The sequence below is a fragment of the Xenopus laevis genome, chromosome 2L (genome assembly GCF_017654675.1).
Source record: "Xenopus laevis strain J_2021 chromosome 2L, Xenopus_laevis_v10.1, whole genome shotgun sequence".
Classification (NCBI taxonomy): domain Eukaryota; kingdom Metazoa; phylum Chordata; class Amphibia; order Anura; family Pipidae; genus Xenopus; species Xenopus laevis.
Window position 1 is genome coordinate 103,627,895 of NC_054373.1, and position 23,528 is coordinate 103,651,422.

Here is a 23,528-nt window from a genome sequence, read left to right on the forward strand (position 1 = left end):
GTCCTTTCATTTCCAGAACTTTACAAAGATTTTCTTTTTCATCACATGTTTACTAAGATGCCCATTGAATACTATGCAATAACTGCAAATGCCTTTAACAGCCAATGAGATCTTTGGTTTTATTATCTAACATTTCTAAATGTTTTGATTTTTCTAAAATATTTCCCTCGTGCCAAAAAATAACGCGATTAAGAATGATTGCACATTCTTTGCAGTAGCCCATTTGTTGGCATCTGCAGTTTCTCTTCCAACCTATTGCTGATAAACACTAAACTCATGCAAGGCATTGCTTTAGATTCCTGCACACTTCAAGCTGATTTTCTGGATTACTTAGTTCAAGCCAACTAAATTATCACTGTACACAGTTCTGTATGGTGCAAAACAGACCAGATGAGAGGTAAATATAGATGTTGGGTAAAATGTGACCACAAAGATGGAAGAAGAAAGATACACAGATAACATAATAAATATTTATATATAAAGGTATGGGATCCTTTATCTGGAAACCTGTTATCCAGAAAGCTCTGAATTATGAGATGGCCATCTCCCATAGACTCCATTTTATCCTAATAATCCAAATTTTTAAAAATGATTTCCTTTTTCTCTGTAATAATAAAGCAGATATACAGTAATACGATATACAGCAATACGATATACAGCAATTAATCCTTATTGGAAGCAAAACCAGCTCAGTGGGTTTATTTAATGTTTAAATGATTTTCTAGCTGACTTAAGGTATAAAGATCCAAATTACAGAAAGATCCATTATCCGGAAAACCCCAGGTCCCGAGCATTCTGGGTAACAGATCCTGTATATAATGTTATTTAATGAAACATCATAATAGTAGTTATTCATTTTATTGATTTACCTATCACCCTAGATTTATTAACAGTTACTCATGATTTGATAGTATATAGTACTGTACAACAAGAACAAATGTAATATTCCTTAAAACCAAATAGAAGAAAAAAGTTTAAGATTCGAATGGCAAATCAGAAAAAGCCATATGATTTGAATTGTCGCACGATTTTGTCACGAATTTTCCTGCACTGACTTTGTGGACCTGCTTTTTTAAGCAAATTCATGGATGGGAGTTATAGGTAGGTCAACTTTGTTAATAAAAAAATCTGAATTTTTTTTAGCAAATAGCCCCCTTACAGTCTATGCACATATATTTCAGATTCAAAAATACATTCTGTATTCCATTGATGGAATGTTACGTAAAGCTTTAGTTCCCCTTTAAGCACACAGATTATTTTCATATGATTTATATAAGTAATTCTTTACTCGTACAATTTAAAAATAAAACTAATGCAATGGCAACATCTTGCAGTGTATTTTACATTAGTCCTGTGAAATATGCTTTGGTTTTCTTCATAAAAATGTGTCAAAAGTAAGTTATGGATTTTTCTCAGACGTGACAACAGTTTGAAAGAGTAGAGTTATGAGTCTCTTATACATAAAATTCAATTCTGGAGTCAGGCCAAATCTGACAAGTTTTTCCAGCTCAATAGTTATAAATATATGAAAACAGAGATTTAACAAGAGGCAGGCTGTCCAGACGACATTAACTGCAGCACGGAATATGCCGATTCCCTTGAAGAATGAAATTGATTAAAACATATCTAATAGATTAATACTCTGACAATTCTCTGCCACCCTGAAGATTGATTTTTATGGAGTGCTATCTTTAGTTTTGTTCTATAGCTATCACAAACATTATTCTATTCTGATACTGTATTAGAGCCTGTAGCCTCAGATTATCTTTATTTATAAAACACTATTCATTTGAAAGAGCTCTATTGATGGAAGAACTAACATGATATACACATATAGATTGAACAATCAGATTGTCCCAATCTGAATGTTTGTTGGTACTTAATATTGTTGTGTTGTCATAAATATATAGAAAATGTATAACTTGGCAGAATTTCTAAACACACTAAACCCAATTATAAAGGTATCCCACAGTGCCGCATATTTCTCTATAAAATTTGAAAAACATACATAATTACACATTGAAAGCAATTAACTTATGAAAATTGTATTGATCAAAAACTTAATTACAGATTCAAGAGAATAGACCATTGAGAATGCTGATTCCCAGCACTGTGTCAGCCATCTTTCTCTTACCTTACATATGGAGATTATTATATAACACTGGACTCAGACATCGGGATAAAAGACAGACTTGTTTAGTGCTGGAAAAGTGCTTAATACTTCCAGGGTCGGATTGGGGGCCCGCTGTCCAGGGCCCCCCTCCGGCCTCCCCACCCGCCCCCTACTGTGAGGTGCTGCTCGGCGCGCACAAATGAAGGCTCGCTTGGCGTGCACGCATGAAGGCATGCTGAAGGCGTGCTCGGCGCAACACTCAGGCGGCGCATCACGGAATTTTTTTTTGTGGAGTCCCAATATGGGGAGAGGGGTTCTGGTCCGTCGGGGGCCCATGAGGGACGGGGCCCACCGGGTTGTTTCCAGTCGGACCCTAAATACTTCCAACAAATGCAGGAACAAAGAACATTGAGCCAGGTTTACATACTGTAGGTCATTTAGGATTCTCTTTGGAGGATTATTTTGCATCTTAATGCAGTTGTGGGCCCTGGAGTGCTGGGGGAAGTTTTATTGAGCAATATAAGTTTAAAAATACAACCCTGATGTTGCTGGACTCCAGCTCCCAATATGGTGTTTTATCTGCTAAGACTGAAAGTAGAAGTTCACCCTTCGATAAATATGCCTTTAAAAATCCCATATAAATTAATGGAGTAATGCGGTATTTCACTCTAGCGGACTGTGGTGATCTCTAACTTCACTCTTTGATAAATATACCCCCATGGCTCTAGTGATTATAGATTGAAACTCTGAAGACTCCTCCTTGTGGTGAGACAGTAGAGTTATCTCCAACACATTTCTTGACTCTTTCCCCCAGTCACTGTTCTCCCCAAGTTTTGCCCTATGTACCAATAAGCCATTCTACCACCATCAGTCCCATTTTCATCACTTGGTAGAATTCAATGGCAAGTGAGAAAAAAGGAGAAAACGGTTTCTGCAATGTTTTTTTTGTTGTTGTTGATTTTACTTGTGCATTCACCGAGGACATGTAGTCCTAGGAACGTTGCTGTTATTTAGTGATTAAACAAACCAAACAGAGTTTCACCTTTAGACTGATATTTAGAGAAATCCAGTACCAGAGGCTTTACAGTTCCAAGACCTAATGATCATTTCCATCACTCAGGGAAAACAGTATTTATCTATGTTTATAAATCAATATGCTCAGGAAAAGACTGAAAGCTAATATTTTCCCCTTCACCTTAATGAACCAGAAAGAAACCAGAGATCAATACCTAATCTAGGCAGGACTGTGCATGACCAACACAAATAACCCAATCAGGGTATGTTACAACAGAAGTAGTTAGTGTTTCAGAGCACATTACATTGCTACTTATGTCTTTCCATAGCATTTTACTTTATAGAATTCATTGTATAGCGATTATAGTCTAGTAGATATAAATACTATAAGCTAACAAAATGAACACATTTAAATAATAACTAATGATCATTTCAAATAGTTCACTTTGTATTCTACATGTATTTATTTGGCTGTAGAATGCTGCAAATCTGAATCTACTTACTGTAAATATGTTGCTTTCTGATGGACATACACTTACAGATATTATTGAACATAAAAATTTTCCATGATTTGGTGTATGTATGGCAGAATGTGAGCTGACCGATATTGGCAAAAGACTTGGCTATTGGTCTGTTTGTCTATTGGCCAAGTTGGAAAATTTAGGACGCCCAGTTTTCACTGCTAACCCGTCAGATACAGGTAGAATTCAATTGTTTCTACCTGTATATCAGGCAATTCGGCTCTAAATTTCTGTAATGAAAACAAACAATCTTTCCTGTGACCAATGGTTGTAGGAAAAATCGTAATTGTTACGTTTATGGCCACCTTAAGAGTAAGCTATTAATTAAATTCACCCACACATTCACACTGGTCTTAAAGGAATTGTTCAGTGTAAAAATAAAAACTGGGTAAATAGATAGGCTGTGCAAAATAAAAAATGTTTCTAATATAGTTAGTTAGTCAAAAATGTAATGTATAAAGGCTGGAGTGACTGGATGTCTAATATAATAGCCAGAACACTACTTCCTGCTTTTCAGCTCTCTTGGTTTCCACTAACTGGTTACCCTGGTGTCCAAGCAGTAACCAATCATTGACTTGAGGGGGGGCACATGAGTCATATCTGTTGCTTTTGAATCTGAGCTGAATGCTGAGGATCAATTGCAAATTCACTGAACAGTTATGTTCCATGTGGCCCCCCTTCAAGTCACTGACTAACTCAGAGTTAGAGAGCTGAAAAGCACGAAGTTGGATTCTGGCTGTTTTATTAGACATCCAGTCACTCCAGGCTTTATACATTACATTTTTGGCTAACTAACTATATTAGAAACATTTTTTATTTTGCACAGCCTATTTATTTAGCTATGAAAGCCTTTCTTCCACAACCATTTTTGTAATAAGACATAAGCAGTGAGCTCCTGCAAGAAGATGTTTCTGATATTGTACTTAAATTCTGGTTTTACCAGAACACAAAATGAGTTATTCCAAAAAACTTCTGCTTACATTCCGTGACACTTGGGGGTTATTTACTAAACTCCGAATGCAAAAATCACAAATAATTCTTAATTTTTTCTTATACAATCAGACTTTTAAAAAATCACAACATTTTCAGAATATATTAAATCCCAAGGATGGAAAAGTCAGAATCTGAAAATCTGGCATCTCAGACCTGTCGATGTTGCATATAAGTCAATGGGAGAAGTGCCAATGATTTTTTGATGTGCGCTGGGTTTCGGGAAAAAATCAGAGTTTTCAGGTGAAAAATCCGAAAAAAATTGTAAAAATCATATTTTTTCCCCGCAAACCAAATTTTCGGGAAAATGTAATAATAAATAAGCACAAAAAACCCGAGTGGATTTGAATGGAGTTTGTAGCAGAAAATATTGAGATAAATTTGGACATTGATAAATAACCCCCTTGGTGAGGCTTCCCGATTTGGAAAAGGGCAGGGTTACTTAGAGAATAAGAGGGAATACCAGGTTTTAAATATACAAAATGGCTTATGATAGGAGACTTTCAGGAAATCATATTATGGCTAATGACACACAGGGAGATGACAAATCTTCCCAAATGTACATTGCCAGTTGTAAAACATACACAGTGCTTGAAACAGAATCAGTTGAAGTGTGCTACCCAGTAGAAGATGGCTCTTTGCAGCCCCAGGTGTAAGCTGTGCCCTCTGCCAAGGTAACATAGTATGAATCAATGAAATCAGCAGCATTTCGGTAATATTTGTAAAAAGTGAAAAAAACTTTTACTCAAGTGCCAAAGGCAACATTTAAGGCTTCACTCCAGCCCTTTGTCAAGCCTATAGTTACAAATAAAATCAAGTGTTAAATACCCTCAGGAACTGGAGGAGTGTGCACATGACAGAAATGGAAATGTCCCCCTTTGAGGGGTACCCAAAAAGCATTGCATCTGTTCCTTTTGTGGACCTGTATCAGACTATACCAAAATATCTTTTACATGTCAATCAAATTTGTAAGCTATCAAGGGAAGTGAAGAAAATTCTTTAACATGTGGCCTATCCCCTTTTCCCTTAAGTGTTTTGTCTTTAGGGGTTCTAAACTGTTTAAATGTGAGATTTTTAATTGTTATCAAGCTTTCAGTAAGCTTCCTAGGGAATACCCCCGCTCCACAAAACGTTCTGTTGATTATTAGAAACTATTATTTTTACCCTTTTGAACCATGTAATTGGTAAAGATTTAAGCATACTTCATGGGTGGAAATTGGTATTGTGTAATAAATTGTTACGGTCTGTGTTGTTCTTATAAAGATCAGTTTCTATTTATGTGAGCCCATTTTCTGAATGGTAACATCTAGAAAATGCAATCTGTCTGTATAATAACATAATGTGAATTTCAATGTGGGTACTACTGAATTAAGAAATTGATGGAACTCTACCAATTTACTGTATCTACAGACCTTTCCTAAAATATGGTGACATCATCGATATACCGATAATAAAAGGAGCAATGTTGTTGAAAAAGTGTGTTAGGCTATACACGGTATTTTCAAAGTCTGCCATATGCAGGATGGCAAATGTAGGAGCTACATTGCTTGTAAAAAGTGTCACCAAACATAAAGTCGCTGTTTTGAAGTACAATATCCATCAATCTCAAAAAGAACCCTTTCTCTTGTTCAGTATAATTTAAAGACACATGATACCAGTAATGTGACAATTAGCTAAAATATTAAGTATGCTTAATAAAAAAAGATTGGTTGCAAAAACCTGTTTATATAAATTGATAAATGAGAGAAAACAGGAATTATTTATACAAAACCAATTTGTATAAATAATTCCCGATAGATGGTGTACATCTTTGTGGATCTTAGGAATTGTGTGCAACACAGTTGTAATAAGATTTGTTTTGTATAAAAAATTCCTAAGGTTCACATCAATAACACTGTCGTTTAAGCTGGCTCCACAACCCTTTGTTCCTTATTCTGTATAGTCATAGGCTCTTGTATAGGGAGGGACTTCAGTAAAAGTTTTTCATTATTTACAAATTACCGGAGTGTTGCTGTTTTCATTGACATATACACAGTGCTTAGTTTTTTCTTAACATGCTGTATCTTTTATACAACATGTTGTAAAGATTTTATTTAATACTTCTTTATTTATCAAAAATAGTTTTTATTTGTTTTACAGTAATTATGTTTCAGTGGCAGTTTTCATGAGTTTTGAATTTGAATAATTTCCATAGTCTGCACTTTAGGCGATGATTTGCACAATACCATAGATGTTGTAATTGGGCAAATCTTAGAGTTAGACCCTTTCTATTAACTATGTGTAATGGGTAAGCTGTCCTTTTATAAACAGGCAATACCAGTGTTGCTTTGACCTCTCTGTTTAAAAACTTGGGTGGGGAGTACCTAGAATACTGTTGTATAAAGGCCAACCAAGTAACTGAAAGAAAGAAGAATTAAAGTGACCAGGATCTGCGGATTACAAATTGCTTTCATTTATGGGTCAGGTTAGAGAATCTTTGTGTATTTAGCTGAATATATCATTAGCAGTCCCTAAGAAACTATAATAATAATCTTTCTACTACTCCCTTCATTCTCATGATAAATTCAAACACTGCATCACCAGCACAGTCAAGAAACCTGATTTGCAACAAGTTTGGGGTTCCGTTATTGTATCCATATATCTTCCACTCAGCTCCATGATTTTCTTTGTAAATCTATTAAATATACAGTATGTACTTATATATGTACTTTTGCTGTGAAAAATATGTGGACTGTAAGTACTATGAGAGTTTCTATTATATTACAAATATAAGAATGCCAGCTCAGTTTCTTTTTCCTGGCAATGCTGTAACTGAAAGGCTGTATCCGAATGGAGACCAAAAAACTATTTACTTTAATGTATTCCACTTCAGTTCAAGGAAATATGCTCGAGGTGAAACACTACAGAGGGATTTTAAGTAAAGAAAGCGGTCTTAGATCACATTTGAAACACAGCAAAAAAAATGCAATTGTGTGACTGTGGAAGTCTTTCTTGCTTTGCTTCAGATTGCTTTATTTAATATTTTAACTTATACCTCCAGGCAGAAACATCTAATAGGTTGATAACATCCTTTTTATATTCTTATATGCTGAGGCTGTTGAACTAGAAGAACATCACTTAACAAAACTGACCTGTTTTGAATGATCTAAATTGGAATTATTGAATTATTGATTTGGGAAATTCAGAAGTTAGGGAGGTTACTGGGATGAAAGTTGTCAGATATTGTCCAAATAAATGAGTAACATTATGTCTCTCTTTGTCTGGTATCAAAAAAACTCTTTTCCATGTAATACAAAGCATGGAGGCTCAGAAAAGAAGAAGCAGAAACATTTATATAAAACCACACCTGTTATGGAAAATTCTTTCAATGTAATACAAGTTTTTTGGGTTTTTTTCCAAAATATGTTGGTATCAATGCAGCCATAGGCTTTTAAACATGTACCAGGCATCCCATATGTAACATCATTTATTTTTAATTATACTATTATTTTTATTTAACATCAAATTTTCCAGGCATTCCCAATGTGCTAACCATACACTGTACATTGACACTATTATGACAATATATTTCTAAATCACATTATTACATCTTTGTGTTCTTGAGCAGATTTAGTCAATTACCCTGAGTACTACTTCCTTAGTAGAGATGCAATGTACTAGTGATATGGGGTTCAGTGTAAATTGATAATTTGTTGACTTGTGATGACCCTAAATTTGTTCTCTCCTAATTTGCATCCACTTAATTACTGCTACTAGCATGACAGACCCATCGCTGGTCACTGGAGGGGTGTGGCCATCACAAGTATAGATATTGTAGGGATTACAAGTTTTTGGACCACATGGTACCTTAACACATACACCCAGACACTCAAAATAGAGGCATGAGACATTCAGTGCAGTATAACCGGTCCTTGGCCAATTTATTTAAGGCTTTTCCAAAGATTTAAAAAAAATACATTAAAATTATAAGGCTCTTATTAATATATGGGTGTTTTTCCCCTCACTATCCCAGGACAAGGGCCTTGTGTCCTAATCCTTTACAAGCCAAACATATAGGCAAAGTCTCATACATTTACAAGATAGAAGAAGTCGTTAAGAGCTGGCTGTTCAGATGCTATAGAGTATGGGCAATAATCAGACTGATATCTCATATTTATGGTCTGCTAGTCATGTGGTTAAAAATATAAACTTATATCAGTGCCTACCCCCCACCCCTTTTATTTATGGGGTTTCTACATTTATATTTATGTATGCATATTTTAATATATACATTGTTTTGATGCATAACACAGATAGGAAATAATATAAAAATAAAATATAAAGTATAAAAAATATAAATATAAAAATATTGAGACAAGAGGAAGCACGTCCTTACCTGATTCCTTAAGGGCAGTGGCACATGCCATCTACATGATTAGTCGCCCATCGGAAAATCGCCTCTTCTTTGGGCAACTAAACCTTTCCGCCAGCTAGAATGTGAATCTGTAACTCGATTTGGCTTTCCGAAGTCGCCCGAAGTTTCCTCGTGAGTCAACTGGAGTCTTCGGAAATCGAAGTGTTCCGAGTGCCATCCCGCCGGCGATTTACATTCTAGCGAGTGGGAAGGCATTTAGGGCAGATTAGTCGCCTGAAGAAGAGGCGATATTTCTCTGGGCACCTAATCTCCCCCAGTAGCAGCGTGTGCCACTGCCCTAAATGTTACTGATGTAGGCACTTCTGGAGATAAACTAAGATAGTCAGTAATCCTTTAAATTATACTGAACGTGCCATAATGACAAAATAATGAGATATATGTTGCAGCTTAACTATTGCATTATGTATTACACACAATAACGAAATGATCTACTTAAATCTTCTATCATACTAAACGGAATTCTCAGAATAATTCAGCATTTTCAATAAAGCATCTTTATAATTTTGTGTCTTGCTTCTGCTGATGATTCCAGTTCCGAATACAGAAGCTGTGACACACCTCAAGGAAACATTCAAGAGTCACTTAATCAATCATGGTTTTATTAAGCATAAAATTATACCATAAGAAAAACATTGGCTAATTATTTTCTATATTGTTTATGGTTACCGGTCTTTGTTGTAAATCAAGCTGGAGAAAATATTTTAAATTCTTGTTTATTAGCTTCCAGAACAAAGTGCATAACGTTTCTGAAGAGGATTTCCGCTTTGAACCTTTTCTGGGAAAAGGAGGTTACGCAAAGGTAAACAGCAATTAAAATCCGGACTTTTATTAACATTTTCATTGTAATATATGATAATCTTTTGTTCCAGGTGTCTCTGGCCAAATTCAAGAGAACTAACCAAGTGGTCGTTGTTAAGACTTTTAAAAAGAGAAAGATTTTTTAGAACTTGATTGGTAAGTTTCACTGCAATTAACTGTATAAGATCTGAATCTCTTTTTTTTACAACTGTGCCATATTATAATGCATTCACTGTTTTGTATTCATATCCTTGCATTAGATACCTAATCTCATATACACAAAAGGAATATTGCCCATAATATGCTGTATATTTATAATGCTTTTATGTTTCTAGCTAATGTCAGAAAGGAACTTCCTAATACAGGCATTGGATCTGTTATACGGAAACCTGTTATCCAAAAAGCTCAGAATTTCCGAATTACGGAAAGGCCAGCTATCATAGACACGATTATATCAAAACAACATGGGTGTAATCCGGAAAGCCCCAGGTCCCGAGCATTCTGGTTAACAGCTCATATCCCTGTATTGGCAAAACAGGCACAAAAACCTTTCGCAATGAACATTTTTGCCTCTTTTCAAACAAAAAGCCATGCCTGTTTTGCAATGAATTTGGCTGCCGGTGGTTTGTAAAAACATTTGTTGAAAAGACGATTTGCAGAACCAACAGTTGTGTAAGTGCAATTGACTTTAGAAAACGCTACATGGTCAATTGATTTGTAGCAACATAATCACTGTACAGCAAATGTTCATTACATATAATTTAGGTCAGCAAACCTTTTCTCTTTTATTTTGAGGTACTGGGGATAAGTGTTACTTTGAAATACCACATGATGTGAACTAAGCCTGTTATTTCATGATGTGTGGCATTTGGTTTACACTTTGGAATGTTTCAATGCCATCATCTTGTATTTATTTTTTTTAAAAATGTTATGATTTTTTTTACCTATACAGGTTTTCTATATTATTGCCAGATTGCAGTTTGTGCATGATCACAAAATGATTCATAGGTAAGTCCTACTGAAAGTAAACAGTCCCATTTCTTTAAACTTAGAAGCTGTCTATTTTGTACAAATGACTACCGTACATGTGAACAGATTAAGGGGCAGATGTATCAAGGGTCGAATTTCGAGGGGTTAAATCCCTGGGGAATAGAATTGAATAGGGAATTCGGGCAAAATTTACACGCTGGCGAATAGTCGAATGGGCGAATATTCGCCCGGCAAATAGTCGAGCCATCGAATATTCGATCGAAGGATTTTCATTTGATCGAATGCCTTTTTATTCGATCAAAAACGTATAAAAAAAGCCTATGGGACTTTCCCATAGGCTTTTAAAGCAATTCGGTAGGTTTAATCTGGCAAAGTAGGCAATCGAGTGATTTTTAAAAGAAACAGTACTTCGACTATCGAATGGGCGAATAGTCGCAGCGTTTTTTCGCTCGATCTATTCGAATCATTCTACTCAGGCGAATTTACGCCAATTCGATAGTCGAGGAGCACAAAAAACTCTGAAATTCAAGTTTTTTTCCCTCTATTCATTCACCCGAGCTTAGTGAATGTGCCCCTATCTGTGAATAAACACACACAAATAGATAGTGGTATTCAAGACAAATTAGTTATTGTGTCTTCTTTGATACTTTTGAGCTCTATAGCTCATTGGCGTTAATGCCAAATTAGGAGGTTGAAAATGAAATAATAATGTAGAAAGGAAAGTAAAAAAATATATAAATTATGTCAAATTATAAAAATAGCATAGGTTACTTCTCTCTACAACAAAAAAGATTTTGTTTTAAAGGTAAAACCACAATTAAACTTCGGAGCATGCTATAACTTTGCACGATTTAAAAACAATGAATTTTCTTTGAATGCAGGGAACTGAAGCTATAAAATATCTTAAAAGATTAAAGTGGCTATGTAGAAATAGCAGATTTTAGTTTCAGCAAACAAGGTTAAGGGTTATTGTATATATCCAACTACTTGAATGACGACTAAACAACACTTTAACTTTTAATATTGTTAGGAGTAAGATATGGGAAAGAGGTTGATACTCAATGTGGAACAGCGTACCACATGGCCCCCCAAAAAAGAGGCTTATACCAAAGCAGTAGACTGATGGGCTATAGGAGTAGTAATTTATTGCGTGCTTCTTCATCAGGTACACACTAGGGGGCAGATTTATCAAGGTTGAATTTCGAATTTGGCCGTAAGGTCAGTTTTCGAATCATACGAAACAAGGTAATAGCACATTCGATAAAATTCGATTCAAAGTTTTTCCAAAAAAAAATAGATTTTTCAGAGTCCACCCAATTGACTCCATATAGGTTCTAGGAGATGCTCCATAGGCTAAAACAGCAATTTGGCAGATTTTAGATGGCGAATGACTGAAGTCCAATTTTTAACGAGACAGTACATGATCAATTTCGAAATTTGAATTTTCTAATTTTTTTCAAATTCGAAGCAAATTTGGACTATCCCCTAGTCCAAGCACAAAAATTACCACGAATTTAGATTTTTTTAAATTTGAATTTTCACTTTGCCCTCTATGGGTCTCATCTAACAATGCTTGAGCCTTCTTTTTGAGCATTTGGGTATAAAAACCATGCCAATTTACCAAAAAAAAAAAACAACACAAAGAAGGCCATAAACATTGTGGCTTGGCCACAAGCATTTACAGTATTTATATGCATATGCTTATAATGTTTTGATACTTGCATGCATTACATAAGTTGGAACCCTACAACATCATAGTGATCAGCACTGCATGTACAATATCTTATGTACATTTTAACATTTATCATTGTAAAGTTTATATAATATCCAAAGGCAGTTTCATTTTTATTTTTAAAATTTCAATTAATTTTATAATAATTTAGATTATTAACTAATTCATTTTTGAATGTGTTTGTTTCTCTGGCATTAAATAAAGATCCTTCAAGCCATTTAAGACCAAGTATAAGGAGCTGAAGATGTAAAGAGTTTCTATTTTAGACATTTTAACTTGTCGCCATGATTAAATGTAAATAAATCCCAGATGATTTTGGATTATTGTTTTAAATCAATCTGAAGAGTAGTCCAAGGCAATCTGATTTGAAAACCAAAACTCAAATCAGAGTAGAGAAATGCTACATGTAGTAACATAGATAAACCCTAGATACATCCAAGTAGGAACTATGTTTCACAACAATTTGGCAAAAAATTCCAGTTTACTAAAGTCTGTGATTGAGAAACCCTGTCGGACACTGCTCCCCTGTGCACATGTGGTGATGCCCCTGTTGAGAGGAGATAAATGACTAGGCACCTACCTACTAGAGGTAGGTGTCAGAAGATATACATGCCTAACATGCCACTACTGTTGCGCCCTAAGCACATGCCTACCCCTAGTTCCAGTCTTTATTGTTGCACTGTGCTCTGTGTGTTAGTATAAGACAGACAGCAGGGGACAGCATAGACAGACAGTATGCAGGCCAAACCTCCTGTTTACAGCCAAAATTATACAGTAATTTGGAGTAATCTATTAAATTTGCTTTCCCATTTTCATTGTGCAAATTCTGCCTGAGAAACTCACCCTCTGTCCTATATAATTAACACCCCTCTGGATTCTTCTGCTAATAGATTGCAATAACTTTGCCTTCTGTCTTTTCTCCCTCTCAGACTCCAAGACCAACTCTTTCCTGTTTTTCTCATTGCTGGGAATAAATGAAACACAAGCAAAGTAATGTTTTGTGCCATTACAGTTATTATTACATGTATAACCTCTTATCTGCCCCTCACCAGGCACCTTGGTGGGTGTGGAGGTGCATGCGTGAATTAACAGGGAGAACTATAACCCAGAGTGAAAACAAAAGCAATGTTTAATAACACACAGTAGTATATTACAAATGAAAATAAATTGTATTTCTCATGTATTTGAAAAAGGATATATCTGTGGCAGGTGGTGAGCAATACGTTCCCAGTCAGAGTTTTATAATGGATACAGACAGCATTTTACATATCAGGTCCTACGATTGAAAGGCATAACCAGATGGCAAATACATTTTTGCCGTATATTCACTACCAGAATTTCAGTTTAAGGTTTTTTTTTATTGGTTATTAAAAAGACAACATGAATGTGTTCTACAACCAGAAATGTACAATCCAGTCCAGGCAATCCTTCTGACTCTTATCCCCATACTGGCAGATGAAAGTGTGGAGATGACCTTCTTTCTTATCATACCCTGCATGTGTCTCCACTTTGAAGATATTATGTTTGGAAGCTTAGGGCTCTCTGGTGACTTCTTTAGATTTAATTAGTCTGACCTTCTGTGATAATCCCTTCACTTCTGAATCATTTTCAGCTTCTGCATTCATCGGCAAAAGACCAACTGCTACGAGCGGCCCTAAGCATAATTCACAGCTTGGCTCTTCAAAAAATGATCTTTTTTTTTCTTTCAAATAGGGAACCACTTCAGCATTAAAACTGGGATACTTTAGTGCCAATGAAAGTTTATCTTGGAGTTCAGACAAGCTTTGGTGCTCCAAGTCAAATATTTCTCTTTTAATACAGAGTGAAGTAAACAGTGGGTATTCCAAAATATAATTTGACTTCTCTGCTGTTTGTTTGCACTGGGTTGTGTTTGCTCCTCTTGAAAACGGCTTTGAGAAACAGATGTTAAAAAACAATTTCATGTCAAATGATATTAAAAGATTTGTTCTCTTATTAAATAATTATAAAGTTGCTGTGTATGAGTATTCAACCAGTTGCATTTTCCTTTTAGATGCAGTAATTGAATTCCTTTTTTTTAACCATTTTTAAAGATATTTGCATTTGTTGTTTATTTCTAGTGTGGTAGTGTCATGACCTGTCTTTGCTTCTGGATCATGGGAATGAATGAAAAGAGTAAGGGGCAGATTTACCTAGGGTCGAATATCGAGCCAATTCGATGGTCGAAGTAGCCAAAAAAATCATTCGAAATTCGAAGTTTTTTTTATTCTATTCCTTCACTCAAGCTAAGTAAATGGGCCCCTAAGTATTAATATATTTGTATATGATATATATCAATCATCTGGGGCGAACACAGGAGAGAAGGTGGATTACATTACTCTGAAGGGGCAGGGGTCAATTAGGGGCAGTTTTAGCCACAGTTAAAACTAGAGCTCACCACAGTTAAATTCCGCTGCTCTTTAATCGTTTCTATGGGTTTTTTAGAGGTGTATTTATCAGAAGTAAGAGTTCACCATTTGATAAATTTGCCGCTAAAAATCCTATAGAAATGCAATACACTTTCACATTGTCTGTAGAATAAATAAACCCATATACTGTATTACACTACATTTTTAGCTGAATCTTTAATATAGCAACTATACTTCATTAGAAAACAAAGGCCCGGTATTGTATACACTTTTACAAGACCTAGAACATTCTTGACATGCCTGTCCTGTAGGGCCAATGAATATTGTTATGATGATATTCTGTCTTATATGATATTCTCTCTTTTTCCTGTCTGGATCAATAAGTCCATAAAGTACAATTTGTCCTCTGTGCAAACCTTTATTCTTTCCTTAAGGATCTGAAACACAGAGTTTGTTTCTAATCGGCATTTACAGTCATATCAAACAGAGCGTGGTTTATGCAGTTTGTCTATAAAATCCACTTATCCCCTTTCCTTGGACATAGGACACATGAAAAGATGCAGAAACAACTGAATTACGTGGCTCACCATTTCCCTAAACACCAGGGGGTAGATTTATCAAGGGTCAAATTGAAAATTCTAATTTTCAAAAAAGGTTATGGTCAAAACTGTCAAATTTGACTAGGGAGTTATCCAAACTTGATTTTTTTAAAAAAAAAAAAATTTGAATTCGATTTTCGAGATGTATCATCTTCTGGCCCTTTAAGAATTGGAATTTGCCACCTAAAACCTGCCGAATTGCGGTTTAAGTCAATGGGAGAGGTCCAGGGATCAATTTGGAGATGTTTGCAGCCTTCCTGACATTCAAGTTTTTTTGGAGAAAAAAATCAAATCGAGTTTGATCGAAGTTGGAAAAAATTGAATTTTAATAATACATTTCGACTAGTCGAATTTCGAATTTAAAGGAGTTTATGGGAGTTTAAAAAAACTCACATGAATTCAGAAAAATTGCTTGCTTCCTACATGTTCCAAAGTAACTTGCAGCGTAGGATAAGTGTCTATGCACCCCAGTCTGCTCTATCAGTTCACGCTAAGGCCATTATTGACATCATGCAAATTGCTGCACTCTAAGTGATACTAAAAATGTACACAGCAACTTGCACATTATTATCCATACTGGTGCATTGGTAGAGGCAGAAATTACTTAGTGGTGCCCACACTGACAGTTCTTAGGAGGGAAAAATGCTTCATTGCATTTTGCCAGTTGATGCTTTTTGCTGGCTTTTTTTGCCACCTTTTAAAACATCCTCTGTGTCACAGGCCTTAAAATCAACCATTTAAAAAAATGAAAATGTGTTCATGAAGGGGGATCTTGGAATAAATAAATCCATAAAGTGAATAAATAAATCATACCATACCTCTTTAAAAGGGGATACCAATCATGTCCCTGAATGTTCACTTCATTTGATATAACTAATGACTGATAAGAAACAGTCTATATTTGAGGATGAAGTTTGAAGGTTTGTACTGCACAGACCAATGAACATCCCAGCTAAGAAGCTTAATAACAATTTGACAAGTAAGGTTAATCGTGTTGAAAGTGAAATTATAGACAGGAAATCATAGGAATTGACTGGGGATAAGAGGGATTAAGATAAGAACAGCGTTTTTAGTTTGGCCAAATTTACTAAATAAAATAGAACAGGTAAAATGCTTTGAATGTAAATATCTATTTTTTTCACAATATTTTATTGATGTTACTCTTTTAGGCTTTTTGAAATGACTTCTTTGGTTCACACCTAATTCGTTCGTTTAGGCTAATAATGATAATATCTGATTTGTAATTTAGACTGAAGCTGGTGACAATTCGCTGTGACTTTTGACGTACATTAAAGTCAATGGGCATTCGTTTAATTGTCGGAATTGTCGCCAGCGTCAAAAAAACGTTGACACCGGCGAAATTTCGCGGCAATTTCCGCGTCGAAATGTGGAAATTCCGCCGCAAATCCGCGCCTGCCAAATAAACTTCTGGTAAGGTTTATGTATGGTCATTCAGTTAAAGGATATGCCAATAGAAAATGATGATTATATTGGAACAGCGTGAACAGTCCCTTAATGACCATAAACGCGTAGCTCTGGGGGTCCATCTGCCTTTTTTTGATGCAATGCTATTAATAAATTAATACAACACTTGAAATGAACTTCCGACCAACCAGCTTTTTTTAAAATGTAATTTCCTTGTTCTATATTGATGACATTGTGGTCGTCTGGGCTGCTTCTAAACAGGAGTTAATAGATACCAGTGTTCCAGTCATGCTATGCTACTCAAGTGATAAACTGTTCACATACAGAACAATTTCTTGGTTACCTCCCTTTAAACCAAATGGCATGACCCCATCCAATCTATCTCAGACACCTTTCATCCCAAACATATAGAAGATTAAATTATCTACACTCTGCCCCATGTTGCAGAATCACTGACAGGCATAGTGTCCACCTATGTTTACTTTCAGTTTAAGGTGCAATTGCATTTGATCTGATAAAACAGATAGGACAGAAATCATTTATGAACACTGATCAAATTTGCACATGGGCAGTAACCCATGGCAACCAATCAAAATAATCAATTATAGCAAGTTCTTAGGAGTAAGCCACCTGATACACAATTGAATAATGCCCTAGACCCTATGTAAGATGATAACCAAAATGGCTATTTCTTACACCTAGAATAAACAGTTATAAACAATAGTATGCTGTTTCACACATGAAATGTTTATTTGGTGCACTAAACATTTATAATATCTAAAAGACCATGGACAGTGTGACTAATTAAAACATTGCTTTTCTTTTTGTGAATGCCTCTGGTAGGTCCAAAAATTGTTTTTTTATTATTCCTAGCCAACAACAATGGTTAAAAATCTCAATTCTAAAAAAAAATCCCCTGTTCACATCAAAGAAATGAACCGTTTGGCCAATGGCCGTAGTCATAGAAACCACAGAGTAAGGGGTCCCGGCTATCTGAAAATATAAGATCAAAAAGCATTGTGTCAATATCAGTTTGAAAAAGAAGATGCAAGAGGATTTTATCCTTGCTTTTATTTGTGCTATATATAAATATATATATTTCCCACTCAAAAAACTCGAGATAAACATGAGACAAAAAAAGTGTTCTTTGTGTTCTTTCTTTCTAATTCTAACGTGCGTGCGCCTATTGGGTGCTGCCCAGCACCACCCAAGCCACTTAAAAATGTTATAGCATTATGGCATAATGGGATGTAGCAACTCTAATACTAGGAGCCCGCATACATACCATAAGGTTTTATTTTTCAGTTGAAAACTCGTAGCTTTTTTAGGGATACGCTGAATGGACAAATGTCTAATATTATGTCTGCAAAAAGCAGCCTCTGCAAATTAACAGCAAAGTATTGCAGTCATATACTATAGTTACTGAAATTCTTTATACAGCAAATTCAATAGCTTTTGTCTTATTCTGCTTACACCACTGAACCAGGGAGGGATTTTTATGTGTGCAATTGGCTGCCCTGTATTCCTGAATGGTTTCCAGAGAACAGGACAAATAAAAGCTCCAATTCTCTTTAAATGCGCTTTCTCTCTCAGTGAATGCAATCAGTCACATTGTTAGCCATTATTTTTTGGAGTTGTAAAGCTAACAAAACTAGTGCAAGCCTTAGCGTTCATAAAGAAAATACATACTGTGTGATTAAGGGCTGTAAATCTGACAAGAAAATGGTAGGGTTTTTGCAGATAGATACAGAGAAAACAGATACATCTGTGGGGGGTAGTTGTCCCTACCATCTGTATGAATGCTGAAAAATACATGATTTATGGAACACTGCGAGGAATATAGCAGGGGTTACCTTTTTGTAAACGTACAGACAATGGCTTTGTAGAAAAACTGTTCTGGCCTCATCGTTACAAGGATTCTTTACAAGCTGTGATAATTTTATTGGACCAATACAAGTATTATTTTAGATGGTGCCTCACATGGCACTTTCAAACAATATCAGACTGAACAAATGACCGTTATTTAAAATGTATCTGTATCCAGCAATACCTAACTACTTCATAACTACTTTATAAAAATATTGCAATTCTTGAAGGATAAAAGAAGCTTTAGCAAGGAGTTTTGCACACCATAGAATGACTGGGGTCTCCCTGATGATTGTTTCTTATTATTAAATGGAAAACATAGAATGCTACAACTGGTTATAGCTCTATGCAAGTACAGGTATGAGACCTGTTATCCAAAATGCCTGATTAAGGGGTCTTTCTATAATTTGCATCTTCATACCTTTAGGGGCAGATTTCTCAAGGGTCGAATTTCGAAGTTGAAAATACGACCATCGAATTTAAATACTTCGAATTTGAATATCCTGGCAATCCTGCGATCGAATAAAAATCGTTCGATGGAACCATTAATGGTTCGATTCGAAGGATTTAAGCGATCGATCGAAGGATTTTTATTCGATGCGTAAAGACTTGGAAAAAGTTTGTCTAAGGTCCCCATAAGCTAACATAGCAATTTGGGAAGGTTTAATTTGGCGAAGTATTGAAGTCGAAGTTTTTTTTAAAGAGACAGTACTTCGATTATTGAATGGTCGAATATTCTAACGATTTGTACTTTGAAACGAAGTCGAAGTAAATTCGAAGTCGAAGTATCCTATTCGATGGTCGAAGTATCCAAAAAATTCGAATTTCGAATTTCTTTACTTCAAAAATTCCCTTGAATTCACTTCGACCCTTGATAAATCTGCCCCTTTATCTACTAAATAAATCCAATAGGATTCTTCTGCTTCCAAGGTACTAGGTACTGTTTTATTATTAGAAATAGGAAATCACTGAATTGTGTGTCTATGAGAGATGGCTGTCCCATAAATCGGAGCTATCTGGATAATGGGTTTCCCGGATAACGGATTCCATACCTGTACTTAATTAGCACAGTCCTTACAGATGAAAATTCGCTATTTGTAATCCTGGATAAAGGTTCTGTTTAATAGGTACAGTTTCACAGGCTGGTGCTGACCCAAACATACAAAACATAGTCAGGGAAAGCACATACTACTTTGGACACAACAGGTACATAATAATGATAATTCTATCATCAGGTGTTCCCATTTCACCAGTTGGAGGCTCCCAGTGTGAGGAGGTGGAAGGGATGCCATTCCCATTAAAGTTAATGTCTGCCTCAGCACCAGTACTGTATGTCTTCCTTACACTTATCCCCTACTGCACACAAAATGCATATTACATTTTTAAATTATTGCCAGGTTAGTGTTTTGGCTGTTGGAACTGGTTTTTATAAATGTTGTTTTATTCTTTATTGTTATTTTATCTATTTTAATGTTATTCATCTGAAATTTACCTTCTTATACTGCCAGTAATTTTCCTTCTTCTTTCTTTAATACATGCTTTTTTTTTTTTTTTGCATAGTCTCTTCTGAAGAAATACCTCTTCTAACATTCCTAAAAAAATTGACGTTTTTGTTGATATGGTGGCTCCCCAATTTTAATTTGATCATAATAGACACTAATTGTTGCCTTTTCCATCTTTTTTATTTGTGTTAAATATCTGATTTCTCAACATGCTTTAAATATGTTTTGAGTTGTAAATGACCCAGAAATAACTATTTTTGAGTGAACCCTACATGACATGTGTGCATCTGACATAAGCAGTGCATTCAGCTGCCAAAGAGAAAGTAATTTGACTACCATGGTTCTTCTGTCACAGCAGTCAAAAATATTATTGTGTCATAAACCTTTGTCATCCCAGTTCTCCACTTTTCCTATATGAATTTTACAAATTTGAAGTGCCTGAATTTCCTCTTCTCTAGTAGATGTAAAGCCTGCAGAAATAAACTGCAAACATAACTGCAGGAGGGAGGTTAGTACAAATAGGAAGCTGGCAATTCTAGAGCACATGACATTATTCCTTATTGCAGGCCATTTAGCCTTGTCCTTAGTTTCTCAGTACATTAAATTCCCATTTCACAATCTGTATTTTACTTTATTTTGCTGATTTGACCTACTACATCTTTCATATTTTAAACAGGCTTTAGCCTGCTAAGTACTTTACTCAGACTGCCACTTAAAAAGAAAAAAAAAACGTTTAAGGGGTCACAGTCGTTCAGAAATATTTTGCTAAAACAATCTGTCATGCTATTTACTCTTCTGTAAGACCAATAAAAAAACGCTTTTAGTATGCCTTCAATAACAGTGTATGTGGGTTTTTCAGTAGGTGCAAGTCCATTACGTGTGTAACATAGTAAGTTAGGTTGAAAAAAGACACATCAAGTTCAACCTTTTAAGTCTATATACTGTATAATCTGTCTAACTGCTAGTTGATCCAGAGGAAGACAAAAAAAAAACATTTGAAGTATGTATCTCCAATTTCCCTCAGAGGGGGAAAAATTCATTCCTGACTCCAAGATGGCAATCAGACCAGTCCCAGGATCAACATGTACTATGAGCTATCTCCCATAAACCTGTATTCCCTCACTTGCTAAAAAGCCATCCAACCCCTTCTTAAAGCTACAGTATCTAACATATCAGCGAGTACAACTGAGTCAGGGAAAGAATTCCACATCTTCACAGCTCTCACTGTAAAATATCCCTTTCCGAATAGTTAGAGAAACTTTTTATTGTTTTTATTCCGAATTAGTGAAACATAATAGAGAAAACAAATAAATAAAATAAAAAAAACAAAACAAGCATACAAAAGGTTCAGGTAAAACAGTATATACTATGTGTTATGTAACATAGAAGGTTTTGTTCATTTAATTAAGGGTAAGGATCAAGTTGAAAGTCAGGCTTGTTTTACCGTAGAGGTCAGAGAATTCCCATGTAAGTCTAAAAGGGTACTAACAGTCCTAACTTCAGCAAGATTGAAAGTTGTTGAGGCACCCAGCCCGGATTCCCACCAGGGGCTCCAGATTTTATCAAATTTTTTGTAAATACCTCTGGCCTCATAGGTAAGTTTAATGGGAGGAATCGTGGAGTTGACGAGGTGGATCCAGGAGTCTGTAGTGGATGGGGGACCTCTTTTCTTTTAATTGGAATGGGTACCCTCTTGACAGTTGGAAGGACCTACTGGTAAATAAAGCATTAGAGAGGTTATTGTATGATGATTTTTACATCCCAGGTGCATGACTTTACATTTATCAACATTGAATCTCATTTGCCACTTAGCTGCCCAGATTGCCAGTTTATCAAGATCATGTTGCAAGGATGCCACATCTGCAAACACTGATACATTACTTACAATACCCTCCCCTAAGTCATTAAAGGACAGTGAAAGGTTAAAACAAAATGAATCTCATTTAAAAGACATATTTTGCAAGCACTCACAGTCCATAGTAATTCCTGTGTCCGTGGTGTTATTGGAGAGGAATGGCACTCTGAGCAGAAAGCAAGAACAGGACTCGATCTACGTCATAGAAACTTGACTGCACTTCCTGCTGTCTGCCAGCGGCAGCCTTGAATCACAATAGGAATTTTTTTTATTTAAAAGATCACTTTACATTAAATCCCCAATTCAATTCAATCAATTCATAAACAGTTCAGAAATCATACAACAAAACAAAAAATAACAAAAAATCCCACAAACCCACCCATACACCCTCCAGCCCGCAGAGTCCATCCCTCTGTCCATCAGCAACTTTTCTATCAAACACACCAAAAGGCCAGTTTGCAAAGTCTTGAATTGTCCATACGGCCTTCCTTCCCCCACCACCAAACCAAATGAGCAAACTTCTCCTGTTTTCATCACCCAACAAAAAAAACAAACAAAACAAAAAAAAACAAAAACATCATACTTTTATATTCAAATCTGAATAAATTCTTCCAGGCTACAGAAAGCTGCACCTCCAGCCTTTGAATCACAATAGGAGAAATGTCTTGTCTCTGCGCATGCTTTAAATACAAACCTTTCCTCCATTATACCATGGCACTGTCCCTGCTATATTTGCATGCGCATAATTACTATTGGGGCAGTGAGGGACAGTGAGGGAACTGAAGTAGGCATACCATACACAGGATGGTGGCAGCATTAGGCAAAGCAGGCTGTAAACCTGAGATATAAATAACTATTCAAATTTACAAATAGGTGGGCTAAAAATATAGTGATCACACACTACTATAGTAGGACTGTTTAGGGGTGTAGTGTGTAATATTTGCCTTTCGTTCTCCTTTAATGAACAAGTTAAATAAAAGTGCCCTGAGGGACCCCACTAAAAACCTTACTCCAAGTAGAGAATGTACCATTAACAACCACCCTCTGTACTCAATCCTGTAGCCAGTTTCCTATCCATGTGTAAAGGACTTCATTCAATTCAACAGACCTTCGTCATTTGTGGCTTTGGCAAATTCTAAATAGATCACATCTATAGCTCCTTCGATGTCTAGCCTGTTACCTACCTCATCATAAAAAACAATAACATTTGTTTGACTTGACCTATCCTTCATAAAGTCATGTAAATTGCTGCTCATAATGCTATTCACTATTTTGAATGTGATCCCTTAACAAGCCTTCAAATAAATTTCCCGCCATAGATG

General features: G+C 35.7%; 1 long non-coding RNA gene across 1 annotated transcript; it reads right to left on the reverse strand.

Annotated features, from left to right (window-relative positions):
• Positions 1-21,600: 21,600 nt before the first annotated feature.
• Positions 21,601-22,525, reverse strand: LOC108707724. The gene is made up of 2 exons (XR_001934318.2): positions 22,323-22,525; positions 21,601-22,064 (listed from the first exon to the last, which is right to left on the reverse strand). It is a non-coding gene; the product is annotated as an uncharacterized LOC108707724 (long non-coding RNA).
• Between the last annotated feature and the right edge of the window lie 1,003 nt (positions 22,526-23,528).